General features: G+C 43.1%; 2 pseudogenes; one reads left to right on the top strand and one right to left on the bottom strand.

The window, feature by feature from the left end:
• Positions 1–759: 759 nt before the first annotated feature.
• Positions 760–1,484, bottom strand: LOC118654090 (annotated as a pseudogene).
• An 8,906-nt stretch (positions 1,485–10,390) lies between these two features.
• On the top strand, positions 10,391–11,371 carry LOC118653551 (annotated as a pseudogene).
• The last annotated feature ends 11,831 nt before the right edge of the window (positions 11,372–23,202 follow it).

Genomic DNA, 23,202 nt, shown 5'->3' with positions numbered 1-23,202 from the left:
TTCATAGCAGCACAATTTACAATAGCTAAGATTCGGAAACAGCCTAAGTGCCCATCAGCAGATGAGTGGATTAGAAAACTGTGGTACATCTACACAATGGAATACTAAGCTGCTATAAAAACAGAAGGGACTCTTACCATTTGCAACAGTGTGGATTGAACCGGAGAGTGTTATGCTGAGTGAAATAAATCAGTCGGGGAAAGATAAATATCACATGATCTCACTCATTTGTGGAATATAATGAACAACATAAACTGATGAACTAAAATAGATCCAGAGACATAGAAGCATGGAACAGACCATCCAATTTCAGGGGGCATGGGGGAGGGTAGTGGGTGGGGAGGAGAGATCAACCAAAGGACTTGTATGCATGCATATAAGCGTAACCCATGGACACAGTCAGTGGATGGGATGAGGGCATGTGACAGGGGGGAGGGGGTGGAAACAAGTGGGGAGAGGTCAATGAAGGAAAAAGGATTCATATGTAATACTTTAAACAATAAAGAATTTTTTAAAAACACTGAAGGAGAAATAAAGACTTTATAAGGGAAAAAATGAGAAATAATTGCCAGTAAACCTGCCCTGACAGTAAGATCTTTAGGTTTAATAAATAACATATAATATATGATATATATATATCAGAAGTTTTTTTTTTTGTCACAAATAGGATAAGGTTTATTGGCGACTTGGTGTGTGCTTTAAAAAGTGTCTCTATTAATATGTTAACAAGAAAAAAATTCCAAGCACATTTCTGTTTCGGGTTTTGAATTTTCCAGCAAGAGTTGGTGAAATCAACAGGGTGTTAAAACAAAACCCAGGAAAAATCAGTCAGTTTTTTTCAGTTGCCTGCATTGTTGCTTTCTAGTTACCTTGAATTTTATTCTCAATTAGCTGAGGACAACATGACGGTCAAAGGCAGACTTCCGCTGCTCTTGAACTTGAAGCTTCCAGCGCTGCTGGGCATACTCTACCTTGTTCAGCACATTGGCTCGACTGCGGGAGCGGGCCAGCACATTGTGGGCATTTGCAAATGACTGGTGATCCCCAGCATTGTCATCGCTCTGTATTAATTGTGAGTGTCCAAACAGGCGTCTCTTCAGTATGGGCTCAACCAGAGTAAGGTACACCGTGTACAGAAGTAGAAGACCCAAAATGGACAGGTAAATTATAATGGTAACCTTGATTGTTACAGAGCTTCTTTCCTCATGTTTGCATTCACAGCGCAGTCAGTATGCTTCTATGTCAGGCTCCCTCACAGACATGAGCTCCACAACATGAAGGCAATCGCAATCTTTTTGGGATATGTTCCTATTATAAATATGTCCAGGAATATCTTTATAGGGAGGACAAATACATTTACACCGAACACCCTCCGAATTCTTGGCGGCGTTGGCCTTCCGCACCAGCAGCAGCACCACCAGCGCCAGGCAGGACAGGCTGAGCAAGGAGCCAAGACGCGGGAGGCCTCCCCACGGAGTCGCCATCATGGCCACTCTGAGCGGCCACACCCAGCGGCCCCACAGCCCTGGGCCCCAGATCGGCTCCGGCTCCGGCTCCGGCACCTCTGCCCGCACTTCCGTCCCGGCCTCCGCGTCTATATCAGAAGTTTTAATTTTCACTGGGAAAAAAAGAGTCTGATAAGAAATAATTGAAGATAAAATAAAATATTTTATTTTTCTTATTATTAATCCACCTAAAATATAATTGTGTCTTTAAAATATTAATAGCAACACTGTATTGGATGATTAAAGCATACAGGTAATAAAATAAATAAATTTAAGGTCACAAGGAATTGAGAATATTCTGTTATGACACTTGGAATACTACGTGTGAAACAGTACAGTGTTATCTGAAATGAACTAAGATTAATTTTAAAAATGTATTTTAAACCTAGGATAAGCACTGAAATTTTTGAAAAAGAAGTATAAATAATACGCTGAGAGAAAATATAAAAAGGAATCAATAAAATGCTTAATTAAATCAGAGAAGGCAGAAAATAATAAGAAAACAGAAACAGTAGAAACTTAAATAGAAATCAGTTACATAGATGGTAGATATTAATCCAACTATTTAAAGAATACTTTACATGTGAGTGGTCTGAACATGCCAACTAAAAACAGATTGTCAGAGTGTATAGAAAAACTAGACCAACTATATGACTATAAGAAATTCAATTTAAAGACTCAAAGAAGTTAAATATAAAGAGATAAAGATACCATGATAACATTAATCAAAAGAAAGCTGGAGTAGTATATTAATGTCAGATAAGCAAACATCAGAATAAGAAAAATTATCAAGGATAAAATTTATATAATGGTAAAGGAGTCAATTCATCAAGAAGACATAACTGTCATTAATGTGTATGTACCTAAATACAGAGCATCAAAATTCATGAGGAAAAAACTGATAGAAAGGAAAGGACAAATGGAGAAATTTACTATTATTCTTGGAGACTTCAACATGCTTCTGTCAGTAATTTATAGATCATTCAGGCAGAATATTATTAAGGCTATAGATAACCTGAACAACACTATTAATCAACTTTCTCTGATTGTCAGTTATGGAACACTCCATCCTAAAACAGCAGAATATACATTCTTTTCAAGTTTACATGGGAGTCACCAAGATAGACCATATTTTGGGTCATAAAACACATCTTAACAAATTTAAAATAATATAAATCTACAAAATCTGCTTTTAGATCACAATCAAATTATACTAGAAATAAAGAACAGAAAGATAGCTGGAGAATCACAAAATATTTGGAAATTAAATAATGTACTTCTAATTAAACCATGAGTCAAAGAAGAAATGTTAAGAGAGATTTTAAAGTATCATGAATTAGCTACAGCTAAAACAATACATAGAAAAATTTATACCATAAAATGCATATAAGAACAGAAGAAAGATCTAAAATCAATAATGTAAGTTTCCCCCTTAGGAAACAAAAGAAAGAAGAGCAAATTAAACTTTAAGCAAGGAGAATAAATGAAATAAATATTAGAGCAGAAATCAACAAAATTGAAAATGATAAAACAATAGAGAAAAACAATGAAATTAAAATGCTGACTCTTTAAAAAGTTAAAAAATATGCTAAGAAACATCAGACAAATTTCAATTGAGGGACATTATAAAAATTCTTAATAAGTAAGTACTCCTAAAAACTATCAAAGTTGTCAAAAACAGGAAGGCAGGGAAGGGTGGGGGTAAGGGAGAGAGATCAACCAAAGAACTTGTATACATGCATATAAGCATAACCAATGGACACCGACACCATGGGGCTGAGGGCATGAGGGGGGGTTGGGGGATAAGTACACATATGTAATACCTTAATCAATAAAGAAAAAAATTCAAATTAAAAAAAAAAAAGAAACTACCACAGCTAGTGAAGAGTCTAAGGAGACATGGTGACTAAATCTAACATGGTAGCCCAATTGGAATCCTGGAAATAGACAAAGAACATTAGATAAAAACTAAGGAAATCTGGAAAAAGTATGGCTTGTAAATATTAATGCAGCAATATTGGTTCATTAATTGTGACAAATATGCCACACTAATGGAAGATATTAACAATAGAGTGAAGTGTATATAGTATAAATATATGGAATGTCTCTGTACTAGCCTCACAACTTTTCTGTAGATATAAAACTCTTATGAAATAAAATATTAAAGAAATACAAGACTTAAAAAGTATCTATTATTGGAAGTCCACTTGTTACATTTACAGAAAATGTTTTTATTTCAACTTTTGACTTAACATACATCATGGCCATTGACAATTATGCCTATTGTGTTATTTAAAAGGCCTGCATTAGTGTAATTTAGCATTTTACTCATTTTAAAGTACTTTTGCTTTACTTGTTTTTATCTTTATTGTTGAAAGTATTACAGATCTCCCTTTGTTTGTGTGGGGGTTTTGCCACTGACCCCCTTGACCGGTAACCCACCCCCCCTCCCCAGCCTTCACCACTCTATTGTCTGTGTCCATGGGTTATGCATGTATGCATATAAGTTTTTGGGTTGATCACTCCCCTCCCACTCCCTCACCCCTGCCTTCCCTCTGAAATTTGTCAGTCTGTTCCATGGTTCTATGTCTTTGGTTATATTTTATTAATCAGTTTATTTTGTTCATTAGATTCCACATATGAGTGAGATCATGTGATACTTATCTTTCTCTGACTGGCTTATTTTGCTTAGCATAATAATCTCCAGGTACCTCCATGCTATCTTAAAGGATAATAGATCCTTCCTTTTTACAGCTGCATAGTATTCCATTGTGTAAATGTACCACAGCTTTTTTCATCCACTCATCTACTGATGGGAGCATGGACTGTTTCCAAATCTTAGCTATTATAAATTGTGCTACTGTGAACATAGGGGTGCATATACCCTTTCTGACTGGTGTTCCTGGTTTCTTGGGATATATTCTTAGAAGTGTAATCACTGGGTCAAATGGGAGTTTCGTTTTTAATTTTTTTAGGAAACTTCATAGTATTTTCCATAGTGTCTGCACCAGTCTGCATTTCCACCAGCAGTGTACTAAGGTTCCCTTTTCTCCACATCCTCACCAACACTTGTCCTTTGTTGATTTGTTGATGGTAAACATTCTGACAGGTATGAGGTTATACCTCATTGTCATTTTAATTTGCATCTCTCAGATGAATGGTGACTTTGAGAATTTTTTCATATGTCTCTTGGCCTTCTGAATGTCTGTTGTGCCCAGATTTCAAAGTTCCAGAGACCCCCAGGGAGCCAGTCAGTCTGATGCAAAAGCAAAGAGTCATTTATTTCAAACCTAGGTTTGGCTCCCCGGCCACACTCACCGATGCAACGGTAAGCTCCAGTGGCTGAGAGAGCAAGGCCTGATGGGACAGGGGGTTTTAAAGGGGGGTGGAGTGAGGGCAGGGGAGGGGGCTGTGGGCCCCAGCGATTGGCCTGGCTCCAGTCGGTACAGGATGTGGTCATAGTGATGGCGTGCACTTCCCTTTATTATTATTGGTTAGTCCAGAGAAATCCTGGGTGTGGCTAGCAGCGGCTTCTTCCCGTGAGGAAGCACATGGCACCGTCCCAAAATGGAGGACCCAAGGCAAGATGGAGGGCGCACATGGCTCTGTCCCAAGATGGAGGACCCAAGGCAAGATGGAGGGCGCAGTCCTTGCCCGGCTCCTGCTGCTGCCGCTCGAACTCACCACAAGGCAGGATGGCCCTCCCGCACAGCACCCGCAGTTGGCCTGCAGGCAGACTGGGACTCCAGCGTGTCTGGGCGGCACAGGCCCAGCAAACGGGGTGCGGCCGGTGGAGTGGCCCAGCCCTAGAGGAGCGGCATCCGCTCGGAGCAGGCCCAGCCATGGGGCCGGTGCACCGCAGCATGGCAGCCTCCCCGAGCTAGGGCACGCGCCCCACTCCGTTGCTGCCGCTGCTGCACTGGGCCCGGTCCGGGGGGCAGCGGGCGGGTGGCAGCCCGCGCCGGGCTCCCGCCGTGGGCCGGGGAGCCAATGCCCCCCCCCATGGGGCCCGGTGGCCGGCCCACGCAGGCCCCGGTCCCCCCAACCGGGCCCCGAGGGCCGCATGGACCCCCGGCCCCAGCGCGGGCAAGCGGGGAGCTGACCACGGGGGAAGGGAGGAAAGAGCCAGGCGGTGAGGCCTTCTGCTCCCATGACCTCCCCCGTGGTCGGTCGCTGCCCGGCCCCACCCCTCGGCCCGCTGCCGGCCACCACGCAGCCGGTCCAGACACTCGGACCCTCTCCGGGGAGGCCAGGCCCTACGGCGGGGGCGGGGGGATTTCAGAGCCCAGCGGCCAGACTCCTCCTCCCTCACCGCCCGGAGAGGCGGGCGGCGCGCCTTTCATGTCCACTTTGGAGAAGTATCTATTTAGGTCCTTTGCCCGTTTCTTAATTGAATTGTTTGTCTTCCTTTTGTTAAGTTGTATGAGTTCCCTATATATTTTGGAAATTAACCCCTTATCAGATGTATCATTGACAAATATGTTCTCCCATGCAGTCGACTCTCTTTTCAATTTGTTGATGGTTTCTTTTGCTGTGCAGCAGTTGTGTAGAAGCTGTGCAGAATCCTCTTCTGAGGCACCTCGAGTTCGCATCTCCCTCCCTACACCAAAGTCTCGGGTGAGTAGCTGCAAATGAAAACTCCTGTGCTCTGGGTTTAAAAAAACAAAATAAAAAAGAAACTGCAGCTTTCTTTCTGACTCTGGTCTGCTAGCTCCAGACTCCACTGCCACAGCCAGCAGCCCTGCCACCTTTCACAGATGGATGTTACTTGGGCAGCGGGTCTAGGCTCTGGTGCTCTGGGCTGTGGAGCCCAGCCTGGGTTCCAGGCCTCTATATTCTGAGGGAAAAGACCCTCCTCTAGTCCAGTGCTCCATCGTCTGTCTCAGCCCCCACCAGCTTGCCACCTCCTGGGAGCTGGGTCCGCTCCTCTTGCAACATCGCCCTTTCTACCATTTTCCAGGTGTTTTCTGTCCTTCCTTGATATATGTCTCCTCCTCAGCTGCACCTCAGTTGGTAATTCCAGGTGAGTGTTATCCAATTTAGTGGTATTTCCACTCTGGCCCTAGGTGCAAGAAAGGTCTGCCTCTTCGGCCACCATTTTTTTTCCTCCTTTTTCAAAGTACAGTGGGGCCTTGACTTACGAGTTTAATTCGTTCTGAAACGAGCTCGTTAAGGAGCTCATTAAGGAGCTCGTTAACTCAAATTACTCTGTCAAATCAATGCAAAAAAATCGGCCGAGAGACAGCTGGTATCTCAAAAAACTCGTTAGTCGGGACACTCGTAAGTCAAGGCCCCACTGTACTTTTGCTTCAAAATAATGTATGGTATAAATGCAAATTCTAAATGAAATGAAGAGGCAAGCTTTACATTTCTAGATGACATTAATTCTACATAGTCAACAAATAATCTCTCTCTAAAAGCCCCCAAACATGTAGGAAACAGAAGAACAAAATATATTTTAGGTTAATAATATAGTACACAACAGTTGACAAAAAGAATCAAATAAAGACGTAAAAACGGAATCTGCCTTACTCTCATATCCCAGTCTCAGCAAAGATATCCAAGTAATGAACAGTAAATCTAAAGAGCTATAGAATGATTCCAAGGCAAGAGGGATGAGGCGATGAAATTGTTTCACAGCATAATCTCTCAAAGAGCATACAAAAACCCTCTCATTGGACATTGCACTTGAGACTAAGCTTTGCCCGTGCTTCACAATACGCTACTTGGCATTTAATCACTGTGATCAACAGCACTTTGTGGGCTGACCTTACAGATCAAGAACTAAAATGCAAAGACAAGTCTGTAATAGGAAGATAGGTATAGTATAGAAATATTCAACCTTTTAACTTAGTTGTTTCTCATATTTCTCATGACCCAGGGAAAGAATAACCAACTAATTCTCAAAAGCAATACTTAGTACAACAATTTTATATCTCAACACTCTTGCTACCGCAGGACAATATTTTCAGACAAATATGCATTAGAGTTTTAATTATAGCCTTAGTCATTTATTTACTTTTGGTGTGTTGTGGCTTCTTGTTGTTGTTGTTGTTAATTTTATTTTTCCCATCACCTTTTATCCCTCTATGCCCTCCACCACCTCCACCCATACCCCTCCATTCCTTCAATCACCACACTGTTGTCCATATCCATGATATTTAATTTTTAAAATAAAGAAAAGTTCCAAATTTGTGTAGAAAGTACCTGTAATATCTGAAAATATAGACAAATACATAAAATATTATCAAGAACATGTTCAATCTGTAAAATATTAATAAAATAATGTTATCTGAGTTTCCGTTCTTTAGGGCTACTCTGAAGATTGATATAGTACATGATTCCAGATGCATTACTACTTGAGGGAGGGGAGAAAATGGAAAACAATGTGTACTTTATTATTATATTTATTTAATAGTCATAAGCACATTTATATTCATTCAGAATAAACTTATAATAAGGTTATATGGTGGTGGGGTTGAAGGAGGGGTTTGAAGATAAGTCAAAAGAGAATTTTGTTATGACTATATGTTTGAAATGCTTAGGATAAGTAAGAATTTTAATTGATTATTAACAAATCACTTGCAAAACACTCTATCCCTCACTCTGATGCTCTAGTCATCATACCTGGATGGAAAAACTGGTGTCAGTGTGAATCTTTTTCTGGTACAAAGTGTGAGATCTTGGACAAATCACCACCTCCCTGTGCTCCAGGCTCCCCATCCATAATATGACAAATTCTAAGGTTGTTTCCTACTTTACTGTTTCAATTATTTATCAAATGATTAAAATTAGAACTCGGTATATATATATATCAATGCAGTAGGCCTATGCAGTCTTTTACAACTCTGTTTCAAGGGATATATACAAAACCACCTTTAAAATGTGTTTATATGAGTCTCTACCCTGTAGCAAGTAAATCTTTTGAAACAGAAGATTTCAAAGCATTTAAGTCTGGCTGCAGAAGAATCCTCTGATGGGAAGGTGTGTATGTTTTATCTGACTGTCCAGCAGTTGTTCTAGACACAGGCATTATATTACAGCTTCCCCAACTGAAATCTAGCCTGGAATTCAGACTCAGTCTCTATGACAGTTGCAGTTTGATAAGTACACACAGATGGATTACTTCCTTAATCAATCAAGGAACCTTAATCAAGGAAGTAATTAATCAAAAAGATGATCCAAGGACCCTGAATGAGAGGTGAAGGTGGCCACTCACCCCAGAAGAAAGGGCACACTATAGATAGCCACAGCCCAGCTGTGAGTCCTGAGAAACTCAGGGCAGCAATGACCAGATGTTACAGGCTCTGACTTTCTGCTAGGAGGTTTCATGGAGGTAAGTGCCTTGGTCTGAACAGTGTGGCCTCAGGTAAACAGAGGGAGTACTCCTAGTTCTTATAGGTGTCCAGGTAAGGATCTCATGCAAGATCACACCTATATCACACAGAGCCCTACCTCTTCTGTCAGCTCTGGGAGGCCCCAGGCATGAGATGCGGGAAGTGACCTTTCTCCTCAAGAGAGTGAGAGTGGTGAGGGTTTTGGTCTGAGGTTGCAGTTACAAAAACTGAAATGCAGTCTCTGGCCCTGCCAGGAGTACAGGTAAGGATTCTGAATGGGTACTAAGGGGACAACCCACCCCACAAAGGAGGGGTCCCAAAAAGCCCTGCCCTTCTCTCATCCCTGAGAGGTCTGTAATAACTGTCAGATTGAGATGCCCCTTCATTTCCTCCTGGGTGGGAGAAGGGGTATCAAGGAAATGAGGACCTTGCTATAAGGAGGGGTCCAAGTTAAACAGAGAGTAGTCCTATGCCTGCAATGGGTCCAGGTGAAGACTGTGAGCAAAAAAGAGAAAGAGTAATACCCCTGCTGAGAGCCTTGGAAGGCCTTGCAGAGGTGGACAAAGTGGTGCCCTGAGTTCCACCTCTGGAGTCTCAGACCTCAGTTTGGTCTGAGGTTTCAGTTCTTGTAACTGAAACCTCACTTCTTGTAACTGAGGGCACGGCCTCAAGTCAGCAAAGGTAAGATTCCCAGGCCCTAGATATCCAGGTGAGGATTTAATTGAGGAATTATGGGACCACTCATCTAAGAATGGATTGACTCCATAGAACACCATCCCTGCTATAATCCCTAGGAAGCCCCATAATAGCTTTGAGACTAAGGTGCTGTCTGACTTTCACTTTGGGTGATTCAGAGAAGTGAAACTGACATAAGGGGGCATGGCCTCAGGTTAACAGAGGAGAAGTGACCTAGGGTGTTGCAGGGATTAAGATCAGGGCACTGAATGAGGACTGAAGGGAATACACAGCCCAGGACCAAAGGGGTTGCACCTCTGCTATTAGACCTGGACAGCTCTGGGTAAAACTGTTAACTCAGCCACTCTCTGATTTCCTATTCAGGGTTCTCATAGAAGTGATTTTCAGTCTTTGGGGGACAGCCCTAGTTCAGAAGAGGGAAATGTTCTGATCAACGCAAGGAGTCAAGGTAAAAGGCGTCAGTGAAGGCTGAGGCAATGACACAACTTAGAATAGAAAGGACCCCATAGTCCTCAGCCTATTCTGCCTTACTGTCAGCCCTGATAATTTTTCAGTCTGAGATGCCTGGCTGTGCCCAGAGGGGCCTCTTCACCTTTTCCTTCAGGTTATTATGGAACAGGTGGTACAGAACAGGAAAGCTGTGAGTGCCTAAGCACAGTCCCTGGGAGAAGACTTGTTGGGCAGCCTCCATCAGAGCTGTTATGGTTAAGTTTACCAGCTGAGACCAGTAATATGTTCTCTCTCTTCCTTAGGTTGTGGGCCCTCTTTGCCCATCCTTCTGCTGAAACTCCTGTCTGCTGCCACCCATACAAGTCATCATGACTAGTGAAAAGGTGAGACCATGCTTCCCACATGAGCAACACTTTTCAGGCCCACAGTGAGACTGAGGGCCTGGAGGCTGCACAGGTTCTAAAGACTGAGAATAAGGCTTTCTCTTCCTGCTCTTCTCTGATCCCCTGCACTACAGAGGAGATTTCCATTCCTGGGGTACCCAGTACTCCCCAGGGTTCTCAGAGTACCTACACTGCTTTTTCTGTCATCAGAGCCACTTCATCAAGCAAATTAGATGAGGTCTTCATCAGCCAAGAAGAGATAGAAAATTCAAGCACTCACAATCCCTGCCAGACACTGAGAGCTTGCCCTTAGGGCCTCTAGATGAAAAAGTGAAATTGTTAGTCAATTTCCTACTGCACAAGTATCAAATGAATAAGCCCATCACAAAGGGAGACATTGATGCTGTGATCAAAGAGTACAGGGATGACTTCCCTGAGATCCTCAGGAAAACCTTTGAGCACATGGAGCTGGTCTTTGGCATTAATGTGGAGGAAGTGGACCCCACAAGCCACAGCTATGCCCGTGTTAATAAATCAGGCCTCACCTATGATCCAAGGCTGAGAAGTGATGAGGGTGTGCCTAAGATCATCATCCTATAATTATCCTGAGTTTGATCTTTATGAAGGGCAACCAACACCACTGGGGAGATCTGGGAAATGCTACATATGATGGACTTATCTTCTGGGATGTTGTATTTCATCTTTGGGAAACCCAAAAGGCTCATCACCAGAGATTCAGTGAAGAAAAAATGCCTGGATTACTGAGAGGTGCCCAACAGTGATCCTCCACGCTATGAATTCCTGTGGAACCCAAGAGCCCATGCTGAAGCCAGCCAAGATGAAATTGCTCAATTTTTTGGCCAAGACTCATGGGACCAACCCTAGATGCTTTCCATCCCAGTATGATGTGGTTTTGAGAGATGAAGAGAGAGTCCAAACCACAGTTGTAGCCAGGCCTGCCAAGGCCAGTGAAAGTTCCAGCTTCTCCCACTCTGAGTAAATGGTGACCGAGGCAGGTTCTTCATTTTAAAGAGGGAAATCAACATTTGAAATAGTGGAAAGGTGGAGTGGGATGGAAGGGAAAACAGTGTAAAACATCTATGTATTCCTATTCAATATGGGTGACTTGGAGATTTATTTATTTAGGTATTTTTCAATGTTTTTTAAATCTTCACTAGAGGATATTTTTTCCATTGATTTTCAGAGAGAGTGGAAGAGAGGTAGGTAGGAGGAGAGAGAAAGATCAACTGGTTATGTCTCACACCCTGACAGGGGCTGGGGATCCAATCTGAAACCCAGGTACTGGCCCTTGACCAGGAATTGAACAGGCAGCCCTCCGGTGCTCAGGCTAATGCTCTAACCATTGAGAACACCTATCAGGACTCAAATGTTATTTGTTAATGGGAGGTTTAATTAGCTTAAGAATCTAATTTGTGAATAACATTGTCCACACTTTTGGAACACATTACACTACTAGTAAAACTGAGGATTTAGGATCAACAAGACACAGCCCCTATCTCTAGTATTACAGCATATAGAAGCAGCAATTATATAATGACTGGAGGCCCAGTGCATGAAATTTGTGCATAAGGGCGGGGTCACACAGCCCAGCCTGCACCCTCTCCAATCTGGCGCCCCTAGGGGGATGTCCAACTGCTTGTTTAGATCCAATCAGGCCTAAACTGGCAGTCAGACATCCCTCTCATAATCCGGGACTGCTGGCTCCTAACCACTGACCTGCCTGCCTGCCTGACCTCCCCTAACCCCTCTGCCTGCCTGCCTGATCACCCCTAACCATTCAGCCTGCCTGCCTTATGCCCCTAACTGCTCCCTTGCCTTCTTGATAACCCCCAACTGCTCTCCCCTGCCAGCCTGATCACTCCTAACTGCTCTTCCCTGCTGGCCTCATTGCCCCTAACTGCTTTCCCTTGCAGGCCTGATTGCCCCTAACCACTTCTGCCTTGGCCCCCACCACCTTGGCTTTGTCTGCAAGGATGTCCAGAAGACATCCAGTCTATCTGGTCTAATTAGCATATTACCCTTTTATTAGTATATACTAGAGGCCTGATGCACGGAATTTGCGCACAGGTAGGGTCCCTAGACCTGACTAGTGATCAGGGCTGATCAGGACCTTCTGACTCCAGCAAGGGCCTCACTTTCCCAGCTGCCAGCTACTGGCCAGGGCCTTCCTTCATTCTGAACCACCTCCTTGATGGTCAGTGCACATCATAGCAAGTGATTGAACTCCTGGTCTCCTGGTTGAACTCCCAAGAAGACACTTTGCATATTAGGCTTTTATATATATAGATGATGATGGGTATCCTCTAAGACAGTGGTTCTCAACCTTGGCTGCACATTAGAATCACCTGGGAATCTTTTTAAAATCCTGATTTCTGGGCCTCACCCTCCGGAAATTCTGTTTCTTTGTTATGGGATGGGGCCACAACATTAGTAACAAAGAAACAGAATTTCCAGAGGATGAGGCCCAAAAATCAGGATTTTAAAAAGATTCCCAGGTGATTCTAATGTGCAGCCAAGGTTGAGAACCACTTCTCTAAGACCTAAATGAGCAATGAAAGTAAGTTAGAAGATGGGAGATTCATGTGATAATAATCAATTGTGAATGCCCTGAGACAAGGCATACTGGGGCCTCAGAAAACTACAAGGCCTTCAGTGGGAGGCAATTTTAAGTTAAGCTGACTAGTGGGGCAGATGAGGCTGTGGAGTTTGTGAGCAAGGGCCAGACATTCTAGTGTATCTCAGGATTGAAAGTCAATAAACTGGAATGCAAAAAGCACTTAGCATTACTTTGGGATCATGGATGAACCAGAGAAATTTGCACCTAGGGCAGGAATGGAAATTGTCCTACAATCTTGTCACAGTGCAATGGAACATATTGCACAAACTAGTTATTCTCGGCACATTGTCTCCAAGGAGCTTCCGAGAAGTACGGGTAATATTCCTTTAAGGTGCCAGCAGTTACTGGCTTGACACTGTTTGTCTTAGAGAGCCAGAACCTACTCCATTCAAAGTATGTTTTTACAAGTTTACCTTGGATATAAGTGATCTAATTCTGTGTAAAATCTAGAGTTTTGGTGGGGATAGAGTGAATGAAAATAAGGATGGTTTAAGTAGAAGGGCAGGTGGAGGGCAATGGAAGAAGTTTGACTTTACACAAAGTCTAGGAGCTCTGAGTTGCACCCAGCTGAAGAAAACTCCCCTCAAGTCCAAATTAAATAATATACCCACTAGGATGGAAAGATTTACTTAGGTTTTCTTGCTAACCAGCATCTTTAAATGATTTGGTGTACAAGGCATACTGGGCCTTGAACCCTTCATATTCTCTGACATCTCCTAGATAAGTAAATCCCAGATAAGAGAGTGGTCCCTACTTACCTGGGATCAAAATAATAATAGCACTAACTGCCAATTTTTAAAGACCCAATGCATTCCAGATAGTGTATTAATTGTTTAACATTCAACACGTACATTCCCCTAGTCCTACAAGTCAGGGCTTATCAATCCCACTTCATGAATGAAGAATCTAAGGCTGAGAAACCTATGAAATATGCTCAAGTACACATGGCTATTATGTGCCAGAGTTGGGACTAGACCCGCTGACTTCCAGAAGCATGGCCCCCAGACAGAAGAACTTGCTGATTAAGAAGCTACATGGCTTGCTTCTTCCCCATCTTTGTTTACTGTGTCTCTGGAGACCCTACCCTGTGACCCATGAGCCAGGGAGCAGTGTTCAGTCAGGAAAAAAGTGGGATGGGCCCTAGCTGATTTAAAAAAAATTTAAAAAAAGAAGCTGCATGGATGATTGGCTGATTCAGGACAGGTATTTGTGGGGAGTATCACTGATTGGCTGATTTTTAGAAGACTGGCACTTCTGAACGCTAACTTTCAGAAGCTTAGTTTCTGGAGACAGTCATTGAATGGCTGATTGTACCGATTATACATCTATGGTAGTTACTTGTTCATGACTTGGGACAATGGCCCAAAATCAGGTTTTCCCTTTCTTTAATATTTCCTTTCTTTAATTCTACACACCCCACCCACCCCTGCCACCCCTTTATCTTCCCTCAGCCAAACACTTGGAGAGACCAGACCTTTATTTGTAGAGGTGTGATTTTCCACACAAGTAATTTAATCACCAACCACTATGCTTGAAAAAAATAACTCTAACAGCTAAATTTGTGTAACTTATTGAAAAAGCTGAAGAAATCACAATTTAGGTTATCCTGACAAAATTGATATAGAATGCAGGACAAAATCACATAGAGGATATGTCCTATATGTTCAAGATTGCTGGCAACCAACCCTAGATAAAGCCCATGTCTGAGGTTGGTTCTTCTAGCACTGAGCTTTCCCAGAAGTGTTCAGGGGGTACCCTAGAGTCCTCCTGTAGGTATCAGGGCCCACTGCCCCCAGCGGTGAAGTGGCTGAGTAGATAAGTGTCTGGACTTGCAGTCCCCACTTTACCCAGACTGCCTCGCCTTCCTTATGTTTATGGATTGGATTTCTGGGGAAGGCTTCAGCTGAAATAAGAGGCCCTACATTTACATTTTCATGACCTATGTCTGGCAGTTAGTTACAGGATATATATAGAGTCCTGGCCTCTACAGACCTGTCTGCAAGATTGCCTTCAGCCCCTTGCTTTGTGTGTGGTGAGATCTCCAGTTGCTGGACTCTACCAGCTGGCTAAAACAAACAGTAAGTGCAGCAGGGCCCACAGCCTTATTCTAATTATCATAGGAACACATCCCATCTTTAACACTCTGCTTGAGAATGTCCACTCATCCTTGAATCCCCAAGCAAACCAAAATCTTATATAAGATTGGTTCCGGCTTTCTTCAGGAAGGATGTGCCTTCCAAGTACAATTCTCCCCTCAAGCAAATGGGAAGTTCTCCTTTTTGCATCAAATATGCCCTTCAAGTTATTCTTAGTTCACACCTTTTCAACCATTCAACAACGTGTTTACAGATTTGTTCAAATGTGTAAGTGACAGGCATACTGACTAATGTGGTCATGTGATTTTCAAATTAAACCTTTTCAATTCTTGTATTGATTGCTTTCATTGATTTTTATTTATATAGTGGGGGCCCAGTGCATGAATTCTTGCACCTTGAAAGGAACTGTGGGCCATGAGGCTGCAGTGGGCACAGGGGTGGATCTTGGCCCATCCTCCACGCCCCTGATCGGCCCCTCCCACCGCAGCCCCAAGTCCCCTGACTGTTGGCAGCCCTGCTCCCGCCTCTGCCGTTCCCACATGCTGACAGCACCGGCCCCTGCTCGCACCTGCTGATCACGCGGAGCAATTGGGGCCAGAACCAGCAGAGGGTGCAAGTAGGGTCAGCACCGTCACCAGGTGCAAGCAGTGGCTGCTGCCCTGATCGCCCCTAAGGAGCAGGGGGAGGTGGAGACGCCCTCAGGGGAGATTAGGGCTGACAGCTGCTGCTCGCACCCACTGATGGTGCCGAGCAATTGGGACTGGCGCTGGGTGCCAGCAGCAGGTGTGAGTGGGGCTGGAACCAACAGCAGGTGTGAGTGCCCAGCAGGACCGCGGCACACAGAAGCACAGAATTTTCAGTAACCACCAGAGGCTTGCCCCAATGACAGTGACCAGCGCCCCGCCTTGGTCTGGCAACCCTGCTCACCTGCTCCACCATTCTGCCATGGCCAATGGCCACCATGTTCCATGCTCTGCCCCCTGCTGCAGATGCCTGCCATGTTTTGCATGCACACCCTGGTGGTCACTGCACGTCATATAAACCGGTTGTTCGGTTGTTCCGCCATTCAGATTATTTGCATATTAGGGTTTTATATATAGACTAGAGGCCCGGTGCACAAAAATTTGTGCACTCTGGGGGAAGGGGGGGTCCCTCAGCCCAGCCTGTGCCCTCTCGCAGTCTTGGACCCCTCGGGAGATAACGACCTGCTGGCTTAGGCCTGCTCCTAGGTGGCAGAGGGCAGGCCCAATCCATAGGTGCAGCCCCTGGTCGGGCTCAGAGCAGGGCCGATTGGGGAGTTGGGGCACCGCTCCCTGTCATGCACAGAGCAGGGTGGATCTGGAGGTTGTGATGCCACCCTCAGTCACGCTCAGGGTAGGGCTAATTGGGGGGTTGGGGCACCACGCCCTGTCACACTCAAGGCAGGGTTGATGGGGAGGTTGTGGCGCCAACCCCTGTCACACACAGAGCAGGGCCCATCAGGGGGGTTGGGGCTCCATACCCTGTCATGCACAGAGCAGGGCCCATCAGGGAGTTGGGGAGCTCCCCCCTGCCACGCACAGAGCAGGGCAGATCAGGGGTTTGGGGCACTGCCCTCTATCACCCACAGAGCAGGGCCGATCAGGGGGTTGGGGCGCCGCCACTCTCACACTCAGGGCAGGGCCGATGGGGAGGTTATGGCTCTACCCTGTCACACTCAGAGCAGGGCCCGTGGGGGGTGGGGGGGGCGCCGCACCCTGTCACACACAGAGCAGGGCCGATCAGAGGGTTGGGGTGCCGCACCCTGTCACACACAGAGCCGCAGCACGATCAGAGGGTTGGGGAGCTCCCCCCACCAGGCACAGAGCAGGGCTGATCAGGGGGTTGGGGCGCTTTCCCCTGTCACGAACAGAGCAGGGTGGATAGGGAAGTTGTGGCCCCACCCCCTGTCACACACAGAGCCACAGGGCGATCAGGGGGTTTTGTTGCTGCCCCCTGTCACACTGATCCCGGTGCTGGAAGGCATATTACCCTTTTACTATATAGGATAGAGGCCTGGTGCACAGGTGGGGGCCGGCTGGTTTGCCCTGAAGGGTGTTCTGGATCAGGGTGGGGGTCCCCACTGGGGTGCCTGGCCAGCCTGGGTGAGGGGATGATGGCTGTTTGCATCTCGTCACACCCCCTTCAGGGTGGGGGTCCCCACTGAGGTTCCTGGCCAGCCTGGATGAGGTGATGATGGCTGTTTGCAGCTGGTCACACACCCTTCAGGGTGGGGGTCCCCACTGGGGTGCCTGGCCAGTCTGGGTGAGGGGCTGAGGGCTGTTTTCAGGCTGGCAGGTGACTGAAGCTCCCAACTGCTCCTTTTTTTCTTTTTTATTCTGCGCCAGCTTTAGGTCTGGCTCCAGCTCTTAGTCCTCCGCTGCTGAAAGCAGGTATCTGGTTTGTTTGGGTTCTATAATCGAAACACTGTATCAACTCCAGCTCTGAGATCCAGGCTGGCTGAAAGCAGGTTTCTGGGGTTTTGTTTAGCTTCTATATTGTAACAATGTTTCAAACTGCAAGCTCAGAGGCCGGCAAGGCAGGCGGGGAACGTTGGTTTCCTCCGTCACTGAAGCAAGCAAGCCTCATGTTAGCTTCCAACTGCCTGGCTGCCAGCCGCCATCTTGGCTGGCAGTTAATTTGCATATCGCCCTGATTAGCCAATGGGAAGGGTAGCGGATGTACGGCTAATTACCATGTTTCTCTTTTATTAGATAGGATAGATATTTAAACCACAAAAATGTTTTGATGACTTTTATGAACAGTGGACATTTATTAAATGAGGAACAAGTCCTTCTAAAGCCTTGTGTGCAGTATGCAATACTTCATTCAATATAGATATAAACAGCATATACTAAAGGCTGAACATGAGAGATGGACCTGTTATGATTTCCTCAATGAGTACCAATGACAGTGAAAAAAAATTACACTTTTTTATTGAGAAATTCTGATAAAGAAAATAGAACAGTCATGGTAGAAGTTTTAATGACCTTCTACACTATGATCTCAAATGACTGTTTGAATGTATTATCAAAAGTATTTTCTGATTTCAAAATTGCAAGCGAATTTCAAAGTGCTTGCATAAATATTGTAATAGTACCCTTTAATATTACAGAGATCATCAAAGATCAAAGTGGTAAATCTAAATCATCCATTCTAAAATATCTAAATATTTTTACAGAATGGCCATAGAAGCAGTTGATGACAATGCAGGAAAACATTTTTCCTTTGCATGTGCAATAGTTTTCTCATGAAAAAGGTTTCGTATTATGAGTAAAATACCTTCAGATGAAACTTCAGAAACAGAAAGCTTTTGCAGAGACTTTTCGAGTTAGCAGTGAGTAAGAAAAATCATCGGTATTTGTACTTTGGTGGACATTTGTACATAAGTGCAAAGTTTATTCAAAGTTGAAGCAGAACATAAATTATTCTATTGAAAATGTTAACAATACTTCTCATATCATGCACAGTTCTACTCAAATAGCATCTGGTGTCCTTTCTATTGACATTGAAGTAATTGGCATAAAATTATTCTCTTACTTCAGCATTTATATGGTTTGAACTTAACAAATTATTTTTGTGATTTTATTAGCATCCAATATTCTTCAATTTTCTCTCATTCAAAAATACATTGACTCTCTTCAACAAATACAGTTGAATGGCTCTTCAGGTTTTTCTTTTAAACACTAAATTCATACAACATGAAGAAAAGACCCTCAAAATTCTTTTGACTTTTTAATAATCCATTGAATGACGCTTACTTATTTCTTGTTCATATTTTTCAATATCTCTTTTGCAATAGGATTTTGCAAACTGAAAGATGAGCAGGGTCACTGAAATACTCCTATGCTTAATGGAGCTTGTTGAATGCGTTAAAGAAATAATAAATGAAAAAAATTATTCTTTTAAGTGTCAAAACTTTTCTTTAAAGGGATAATATTGAGTATAAATGGAAAGACATTCTTACTTGAAGTGGATAATTATTATGGCACTTGCCATGATTATCTTTTGAAAGGAATTTCATTGCTTGAAGAATTTGATTCATTCACACGTATAGTATTACAGATTTTCCAGCATGGGAACAAATTAAATAATCATGTGTAGTTTTAAAGAAGGAAATAAAATAATGATGACAGTGTTTTGATCTGTTCTGTCAATGGACAGCAATAAAAGCATGTGTTTATCAATAGGTACAATACAATTGTGAAGAATGAAAAATTCATATCATTTTTAAATTAAATTAGAAGAAAAATTCTCAGAATGTTAACTTTGTGCCAGGACATGTTTTCTATACTGGCTGATAACGTGAACACTGAATATATGTTCTCATTAATGATTCTTCAATGGATAGAAGAAGTTGGCAGTCACTAGCATTGAAGCTATGCTACGATGTAAGTAGATTATAACTGTAAGGCATTTTGTAAGCAATTTTTTCAAAGCAAGGAATTGTTAAACAGCAGTAAATAATCAGGGAAATATAATTAAAGAAAGAGATGAAGGTGGTGAACACCCAATACAATATACAGATGATGTATCATAGAATTGTACACTTGAAACTGATATAATTTTATTAACCAATGTCACTCCAATAAATTCAATAAAATTTTTCAAAAAGAAGCTATGTAAACCAGAAGATAATGGAGTGACCCTTTTATAGTAATGAAAGAAAAGCACTGTCAATCTGGAATTACACAATAAAAATCTGTATACAGTGGGGCCTTGACTTACGAGTTTAATTCGTTCAGTGACGGAGCTCGTAACTCAAATTACTCGTATGTCAAATCATAAAGTGAACGAGTGAGGCACGTGATGCTGGGCTGATGTGGCGTTCACTGTGATGTTCGCTGTGCCAACTAACAGTGGGGTATCTGAAGCTGGCTCGTAACCCGAATTTTAGCTAGCAACTCAAAGCAAAAAATCGGCCGAGAGAAGGCTCGTATCTCGAAAAACTCATTAGTCGGGACACTTGTAAGTCAAGGCCCCACTGTATATATAAAAAAGCCTAAGGGACCAGCCAACCAGCCAACCCAACTGGTCAAGAACTATGACACGTAATGACCACCAGGGGGCAGACGCTCAAAGCACAGGCATGGAAACATGAAACAGACTGATGAATCTCAGAGGGAACAAGGTGGCAGGGGGCAGGGCAGGAAGAGAGTAACCAAAGATCTTATATACATACTAGAGTCCCTCTCGTAATCCGGGACCCCTCAGGAAATGTCGGAGAGCTGGTTTTGGCCTGATCCCCACAGGCCAGGCCGAGGGACCCCACCGGTGCACAAATCCATACACCGAGCCTCTAGTATCTTATAAAAATAAAAGTGAACAAATCCTTCCCCCCAAAAAAGAAAGATATATAATTTTGATATAATTTATTTTAGTTATACAACAAATAATTTTTTGCATAAGTATGTTCTACACAGAATTTTTTACCTCAAAATACATATATATACATAAGGAATTATAAATTATTCCATTTTGAAATAAAGGAACAAGACACAAAAGGACTGTCCACCAAAGGTCCTTAGCATCAATTCAACACCAACAGGAATCTCTAATTTAGGGTGTGGTGAAGAAGGAAACTTTATTCAGTGCAAACAGCTCAACTGTGATACAGCAGGGCTGTGAAAACAGCTCTGCCATTAGAAGGCCCTGGGGTCAGGTGGCCCTGGGGCCAGGCCCCTCTCCAGGCTGACAGCTCTGCTCAGGTCTTCTCTGCCCTGCACTATCTTGTTTTGCTCCAGTGAGACATCTTTGGTGTTTTAGCTGCAGCCCGGGAAATCAAACTGTAGTGTCCATGAAAAGGGAAAGTGTGCTCCCAGAGCCAGAAGAGAGCTGACAACAGAGATAGAAGTTACTGCCCTTGGTCCCTGATCAGTTTGTCCTCAGGAGTTTAGACCAAACTCCAAATTCATGCAGTTTGGTCTAAAAGGCAATGCCCTGGTTATTCATAATGGAGCCACTCTGATTTGTTGGTGAGATATTGATAGGGATATAGTTCATAGCACTGATTGGTTGGGGAAAGCCTCATTCTTATTGGTTGGAATAGGATTCCAGGAACTCCTTTAATAGGACTGGCTCAGAGGGCAGAAACAGTGCAGGCAGGCAGTTCATTGCAGGCTTATGCCTGAAATGCAGTTTGCATGAGAGACCCCTGTGTAGAAATGGCTGCTACTCTTTGGTTTTTTTTCAATTGTAGCCCAGTTATTCACTGAGAGCCCTTTTTCGTATGTATTTTCTTTCTCAGGGTCCATAGGATGCATCCAACTCTGTTCTGTTTATATAAAGTTCAGGCTAAATTATACAGTATATTGTTATGGTTTTATATATACATAAGTGGCAAAGCCAAAAGAAAAAGCAAGAAGAAAATTCAAGAGTAAGAGTTTAACTCCAGTGGAAAGAGAATAGCTATGCTAAGCAGTAAACTCACAAAGGGTTTCTGATGTGTTAATGGTGTTCCAGTGTCTTACTTAAATGGGGTTTACACTGTTTTTTACCTTATATTTATTCTTTAAACTGTACATATATGCATTTTTCTACACAACTAGTATATATCTCAATAAATATTTTTACAAAATTATTCTATAAATTCCAGGAAGTCTAAGAATAAGATTTTTGAAAATTATTAAACTCACTATTGATAATATAAAGCAAAACTGTATAGATACCATCTCAAAACTCAGCTTATAATCACTCAGAAAATATTCAGTGAAAAGAAATAAAATGTTTAGTGATATAAAGCCACAAGCTTAATGATTTAAAGATCATTTTTGTCAATGAAATGTTAAATTTTAAAATAAAATTCTCAAGAAGTAGCTAGCAGTCCTAGACACATTAAAATGTGCTCAACTTTATTTGTAAGGAAGGACGTCCTGGTTTTCAGCAAATTATAATAAACTATAACTCATTATTGCAATGTGTTAATCCAGCTAAATATCTATGCTGCTGCCATATTTCTGTTAGTTTCACAGTCATATCTTTATTCCACATAGAGAGATGCATTTTATTTTAATGCTATATCAAATTAATAACTGAGAGTGATATTTTAGTGTAAAATTAGGAAATTTGTCTACAAACAGTTGCTCAAGGAGGTAAAAACTCATTTTTGAGTTGATGTGTGAATGGGGAAATTAACTCTGCCAACAACATGACGAGAAACACATTGCATTCTGAGCATTTTGTGAGGCAGCTGGTCTCCATTTCCCTTGTATTTACCCTGTTACACTGGGATCTCTGGCTGGGGACCAGGCCCGACCTCTGTTGTCCTAAGGCTCCCAGTCAATCTCTGTATAGAAAAGCTGAGGACTGGAGGAGCCTGCAGAACTTTCAAGGTACATCTTCCTGGCGACACCATGTGGATCAAAAACAGACCCCTTTGTGAGGGGAAAACCTGCCACTCTACATAAGAATGAGCTACATATTGTCAATATGTCTTGGGAAAGAAGGAAGCCTAAACATAACAACCAATTTGCCACTTGGAAGGTTTTTCAAGAGATTTAAAGCACCCCCCACCCCTCAGTTTAAAGAATGCCACTTCTTCCAAATTCTCTGGAACATCTGCCAGGTCAAGGAGTGCATGGGCCTGAAGTTGCTGCTCAGAGAGAGGAACTTGAGGGGAGAGTCAGGAAATGGTAACAGGATGTGAAGCATCCTGACTGAAGGGCTGGGCCTGGTTTTAGGAATATAGTGGCTCTTGCTTACATAGCCCTGAATTATCTATTCTGTTTATTTCCATTGATCAAATAATGGCATCCTTGCAAAAATTCACTTCACCCGTGATGCTCTGTGATCATAGAAGAGCAGAAGTATTGTGGCATGGCTCTTTATTCATCTTGGAGGTGGAGCACCAACATTTTCACAGAGTAAATGAAAAGCAGGCATTAAAACCAGAGGAGATTCTCTTATAAATGACTGTGCCATCTTCTGGAACATTGCCAAAGTGTAGATTGAATATAAATGTCCTTGGGTGGAGTAAATAATTCATTGGGCAGGAAATGAGAATCGGCCATTTTACTATTAGAAACACAGAAAGATTCTCTTTTTTCTAATTATAAGAAAGCTTTTCATGACAGATGAGAA

Source organism: Myotis myotis, unplaced genomic scaffold (assembly GCF_014108235.1).
Source record: "Myotis myotis isolate mMyoMyo1 unplaced genomic scaffold, mMyoMyo1.p scaffold_m19_p_4, whole genome shotgun sequence".
Lineage (NCBI taxonomy): Eukaryota > Metazoa > Chordata > Mammalia > Chiroptera > Vespertilionidae > Myotis > Myotis myotis.
Note: the sequence above shows the minus strand (reverse complement) of the source record. Positions and strands in the feature narration are given on the sequence as shown.